Genomic DNA, 5,864 nt, shown 5'->3' with positions numbered 1-5,864 from the left:
GATTGACTACTTCTGTTGAAATAGAGGGCAGAGTAAGGGCTAATGTCAAGGTTCCAGGCTTGAGAGACAGGAAGAATGGTGGTTTCATCAACAGGGATGGGAAAGTTCAGGGGTGGAGAAGATTTTAGAGAGAAGATGAGAAAGTCATTTCTAGAGTCTGGCCCTTCCCCTTCATCCCACCATCTGGATCATTATCCTATAAAATAAAAATTCAGTCCCTGTCTTCCCACTTCTCAAAAACTTCCAATGGCTTCCCATATACCTCCTATAGGCTGTAAGCTCTTTGTGGGCAAGGATTGCATTTAGCAGCTCCATTATATTGTACTCTCTGAAGCACAGAATTCAGTGGTCTGTATACACAGTGTGTACTCAGAAAATACCGTTACCCTTCTCCTCCTCAGGTTTGTGCTCCGGGGCAGAGAGGTGAGCCCCACCTGCTATTAAGTACAGTGTGTAGGTGGTGTTCATAAAACATGATAATCAAGCAACCAAGTGTAGTGGCCATGGTTATGGGTTCTAATCCTGGTTCTGGCACGTGTCTGCTGTGTGGCCTTGGGTAAATCACTTCACTTCTCTGTGCCTCAGTTCCCTCATCTGTAAAATGTGGATTAGGACTGTGAGCCCTATGTGTGACAGAGACTGCGCTGGGATGGATACAAGCCAATTGGGTTGGACACAGTTCCTGTCCCACCTGGGGCTCACAGTGTCAATCCCCATTTTACAGATGAGGGAACTGAGGCCCAGAGAAGTGCAGTGACTTGTCAAAGGTCATACAGCCGACAAGTGGCAGAGCCAGAATTAGAAGCCATGACCTTCTGTCTCCCATGTCAATGCTCTATCCGCTACACCATGTTAGGGATCAATCCATCCATCCCTATGCTCATAACAACAATCAAATCCAACAACTATCATTATAATTGTTGTTTTTATTATTATAATCACGAGCTTATATGAACAGAGGCTCTACCAATGTGGGTGTTAGAATAGACGTTTTAAACACAAGATGAAACCAAATATCACACTATGGGGTAGCAGTAATAGTAGTAGTAGTACTAGTAGCAGTAGTACTGTCACTAGGAGTAACAAATGTAATAGCTATCAATCTATGGTATTTTTGAGTGCTTACTGTGCACAGAGCACTGTATGAAGTAGTTGGGGAGAGCAATACAACAGAGTTGGTAGTCACGTTCCCTGTCAGCGAGGAACTTACAGTTCAGAGTGGGAGGCCAACATTAAAATAAATTATGGGTATGTACACAAGTTTCTGCATGGAAGGAGGCAGTGGTAAACCACTTCTGTATTTTTACGAAGAAAACCCTATGGATCCAGTAACAGAACGATTGCAGATGGAGAGCGGGGCATTCTGGGAATGATGTGTCCATGGGGTTGTTATGGGTTGGAAACGACTCAATGGCATAGGACAAGACAATGTATACAAATGCTGTGGGTTTGAGGGTGGGGCAAATATCAAATTCTTAAAAAGTTCAAATCCAAGATTCAGGGTGATGCAGAAGGGAGAGGGAGTAGCAGAAATTAGGACTTAGGGAAGCCCTCTTGGAGGAGATGTGATTCTAATAAGGCTTTGAAAGTGAACAGAGTGAGCATATGTTGGAGATGAAGGGTTTGAGAATCCCAGGCCAGCGGCAAGATGTGTGTGTGAGGTCAGCACCAAGATAGATGGGATCGTGACAGAGAGTAGGTTGGAGCTAATAATAATAATGATGATGATGATGGTGTTTGAAAGCACTTACTATGTGTCAAGCACTGTTCTAAGCACTGAGGTAGATACTCGCTAATCAGGTTGGACACAGTCCCTGTCTCACATGGGGCTCATGGTCTTAAACTCCGTTTAACAGATGGTGTAACTGAGGCACAGAGAAGTGAAGTGACTTGCCCAGAGTCCCAGAGCAGATGAGTGGTGGAGACAAGATTAGAACCCAGGTCCTTCTGACTTCCAGGACTGGGCTCGATCCACTAGGCTATGCTGCTTCTTTAAAGGAGTGAAGTGTCTGTGCAGGTTGTAGTAAGAAATCTGTGAGGTAAGACCAAAGGTGGCAAGGTGATTGAGTGTTCAAGAGCCAAAAGTAAGGAGTTTCTGCTTGATGTAGAGGTGGATAGGCAATCACTGGACATTTTTGAGGAGTGGGAAAACATGGGCTGAAATTTTTTTAGAACGGAGGTCTGGACAGCAAAGTAAACTATGGACTGGAATGGGACAAGAAGCAGGGAGGTCAGCAAGGCTGCTGGGTCTGAATATTGGGCCCAGCTGTATGAAAGAATCCACTGTGGTCATTAGACTGTCAGCTTATTGTGGGCAGGGAATGGGTCAATTTATTGTTGTATTGTACTCCCCCAAATGCTAGTACAATGCTCTGCAAACAGTAAGTGCCCAATAAATACTAACGACTGACTGACAAGACATGGCCCCTGGTCTCAATAGACTCACATGCTGAGGATACGTTGGGGGGGTGTCTGGAGACAGATACATAAGGAAAAAAAAAGTAATGAAAACAGAATCAACATGAAAGTTGAGGACATGGAGGAAAAAATCAAAATAAAAGCCATAGGAGTTTCAAACAGAAATTCCTTATCGATGGCTTTAAATAAAGCAGTCAATCACCTTGCCCTCTCCTACCTAACCTCACTGCTCTCCTAATGCAGCCCAGCCCACATACTTTGCTCCCCTAACGCCAACTTATCCACTATCTCCATCAGCGTGGCATAGTGAAAAGAGCATGGTCTTGGGAGTCAGAGGTCGTGGGTTCTTATCTTGGCTCTGCCACCTGTCAGCTGTGTGACTTTGGGAAAGTCACTTAACTTATCTGTGCCTCAGTTGCCTCATCTGTAAAATGGGGATGAAGACTATGAGCCCCAAGTGGGACAACCTGATTACCTTCTATCTACCCTGGAGCTCAGAACAGTGCTTGACACATAGTAAGTCCTGGCTCAGTGGAAAGAGCCCAGGCTTGGGATTTAGAGGTCGTGGGATCTAATGCCAGTTCTGCCACTTATCGGCTGTGTGACCTTGGGCAAGTCACTTAACTTCTCTCTGCCTCAGTTACCTCATCTGTAAAATGGGTATTAAAACTGTGAGCCCCATGTGGGACAACCTGGTAACCCTGTATCTACCTCAGTGCTTTGAACAGTGCTTGGCACATTGTAAGTGCTTAACAAATACCATCATTAATTATTATTAACAAATACTATCATCATCATCATCATTGTTTGTCTCTCTGCTAACCTCTCACCCATATCCTGCCTCTGGCCTGGAATGCCCTCTCTCTTCATTCATTCATTCAATTGTATTTATTGAGCACTTACTGTGTGCAGAGCACTGTACTAAGCACTTAGGAAGTACAAGTTGGCAACATATATATCCCCCAAGAGCTCTTCTTGGACTAAGCCCTCATTTCCTCTTCTCCCACTCTCTTCTGTGTCACCCTTGAACTTCCATTCATTTCATTCATTCATTCATTCAATCATATTTATTGAGTGCTTTCTGTGTGCAGAACACTGTACTAAGCACTTGGGAAGTAGAAGTTGGCAACATATTGAGATGGTCCCTAACCAACAACGGGCTCCCAGTCTATAAGGGGAAGACAGACAATAAAACAAAGTATGTGGACAGGTGTCAAGTCACCAGAATAAAGAAAAATAAAACTAGATGCACATCATTAACAAAATGAATAGAATAGGAAATATGTACTTGGATTTTCTCCCTTTATTCACCCCACCCTCAGCCCCACAGCACTTATGTTCATACCTGTAATTTATTTAGGCATATTAATACGTGTCTCTTCCCAAATATTAAAGTCTGACTCCCCCTCTAGACTGTAAGCTCATGGGCAAGGAACATGTCTACCGACTCTGTTATGCTATACTCTCCTGAGAGCTTAGTAAAGTTCTCCACAAAGTTCAATAAATACAATTGATTGAATGAATATCGTATCCAAATACAATTAAAAATAATTATGCAATTTATTGAGCACTTGTTATGAAGTAAGCGCTAGAGTAGGTGCAAAGTTGAGAAACAGCATGGCCCAATGGAAAGAGTATGGCCTTCGAAGTCAGAAGGACCTGGGTTCTAATCTCAACTCTAACCTGCTTGTCTGCTGTGTGACTTGGGACAAGTCATTCAACTTCTCTGGGCCTCAGCTACCTCATCTTTAAAATGGGAATTAAGACTGTGAGCCATATAAAGGACATTGACTGTATCAAACCTGATTATCTTTTATCTACCAGAGCTTCGTTCAGAGCCTGGAACACATTAAGCACTTAATAAAAAACTGACAGTGAATGGTTTAGAGATTTATCTCCAATTTATAGATGGGAAAACTGAGGCCCAGTAAGTGGCTTGCCCACCAGGGCCACACATTAGGCCTGTACTAAACCTGGAACTTGAATTTGAACCCAGATCTCTTGATTCCCAGACCCAAGCTCTTTCTCCCAGACCACGATATAGCTGATATTTAGTGTTTGAAGATGTCAGTGGTGAGATGGTGAGAGAGCTGGTGAACAGATGCTTAGAACTTCCTTCACATTGTGGATATGGAAAGATTCACTCATTCATTCAATCGTATTTATTGAGCGCTTACTGTGTGCAGGGCACTGTACTAAGCGCTTGGGGAGTACAAGTTGGCAACATATAGAGACAGTCCCTACCCAACAGCGGGCTCACAGTCTAGAAGGGGGAGAGAGATAACAAAACAAAACATATTAACAAAATAAAATAAATAGAATAAATTTGTACAAGTAAAATAAATAAATAGAGTAAAAACTTGGTTAGATGCCACGAAGTAGGTAGTAATGAATTAACCATATATGTGTTATATAGGCCACTAGGACCTCTTCCATCCTTCTCAAGGGGAGTGCTAACCACCTCTCCTTTCATACAACTGATCTTTAGCTGCGCTGCTTTATTTACTACTGGCAGGGACTGACATTATTTGCTTTTCATTTGCCTGATGAGAAGCACTGTGGTTTAGCTCCAAGAGCTGAGGACTGGAATTCAGGCAACCTGGGTTTTAATCCCGACTCTGCCACTACACTCATGTGACTTTGGGCAAGTCACTTCACTTCTTTGTGCCTCAGCTTCCTCTTCTGTAAAATGGGAATTCAATATTTGTTCTATCTTCCTCTTCGGTTATGGATACCTTATGGGACAGGGACTGTGTCTGAACTGATTAATATGTATCCGTTCCAGGGCTTAGTTCAGTGTTTGGCACATAATAAGTGTTTAACAAATCCCATCATAGTTACTGTGCCACTATCTTCCCAAACCTCTTTCTGTCCAGTGTGGAGCTGCAGAAAGTGGGGGACGTTTGTGTTTTTTTGTTGAGTGCCACGATCCTGTCTACCATCTCTATCATAATATACTCTCCATTGTACCAAGTGCTTAGTGCAATGCTCTGCACACAATAAGAGCTCAGTAAATATCATTAATCGATTGAATGATTGGTCCACTTGGTTATTCTGGCATTGGTTGGATGTAACTATTAGATCATGAAAATTCTGAAACTCTTCTAGCATGGACCCAATCAATCAATCATTCGTATTTATTGAGTGCTTACTGTGTCATTCTCATTATTATTATTAATGATGAATGGAATTAATCAGCAACTTCTATAGAGTTAGAGAATCCCTTCACTAATCATTTAATTTTCAGAAGCCTTAAAGGCAACGTTTCCATCCTACAAAAATCTGCACTAATAACATCCAAGCTCCTAAGTCCCGTTGCAAGAATTATACAAGGAATTCCACTGTTCTCGAATTTTCAAGCACTGTAATCATATTTTATGGTGGACTATTTAAGAACTCAGATGTATTATTTATCGTAGTGATTGCACTGCACTTTCGGATCTGTT

The 5,864-nt window shown here is 42.4% G+C and overlaps 1 non-coding gene across 1 annotated transcript; it reads right to left on the bottom strand.

Annotated features, from left to right (window-relative positions):
* Positions 1–4,770: 4,770 nt before the first annotated feature.
* Positions 4,771–4,898, bottom strand: LOC119936078. The gene has a single exon (XR_005453639.1). It is a non-coding gene; the product is annotated as a U6atac minor spliceosomal RNA (small nuclear RNA).
* Positions 4,899–5,864: the final 966 nt, after the last annotated feature.

This window comes from Tachyglossus aculeatus, chromosome 1 (assembly GCF_015852505.1).
Source record: "Tachyglossus aculeatus isolate mTacAcu1 chromosome 1, mTacAcu1.pri, whole genome shotgun sequence".
NCBI lineage: Eukaryota > Metazoa > Chordata > Mammalia > Monotremata > Tachyglossidae > Tachyglossus > Tachyglossus aculeatus.
Note: the sequence above shows the minus strand (reverse complement) of the source record. Positions and strands in the feature narration are given on the sequence as shown.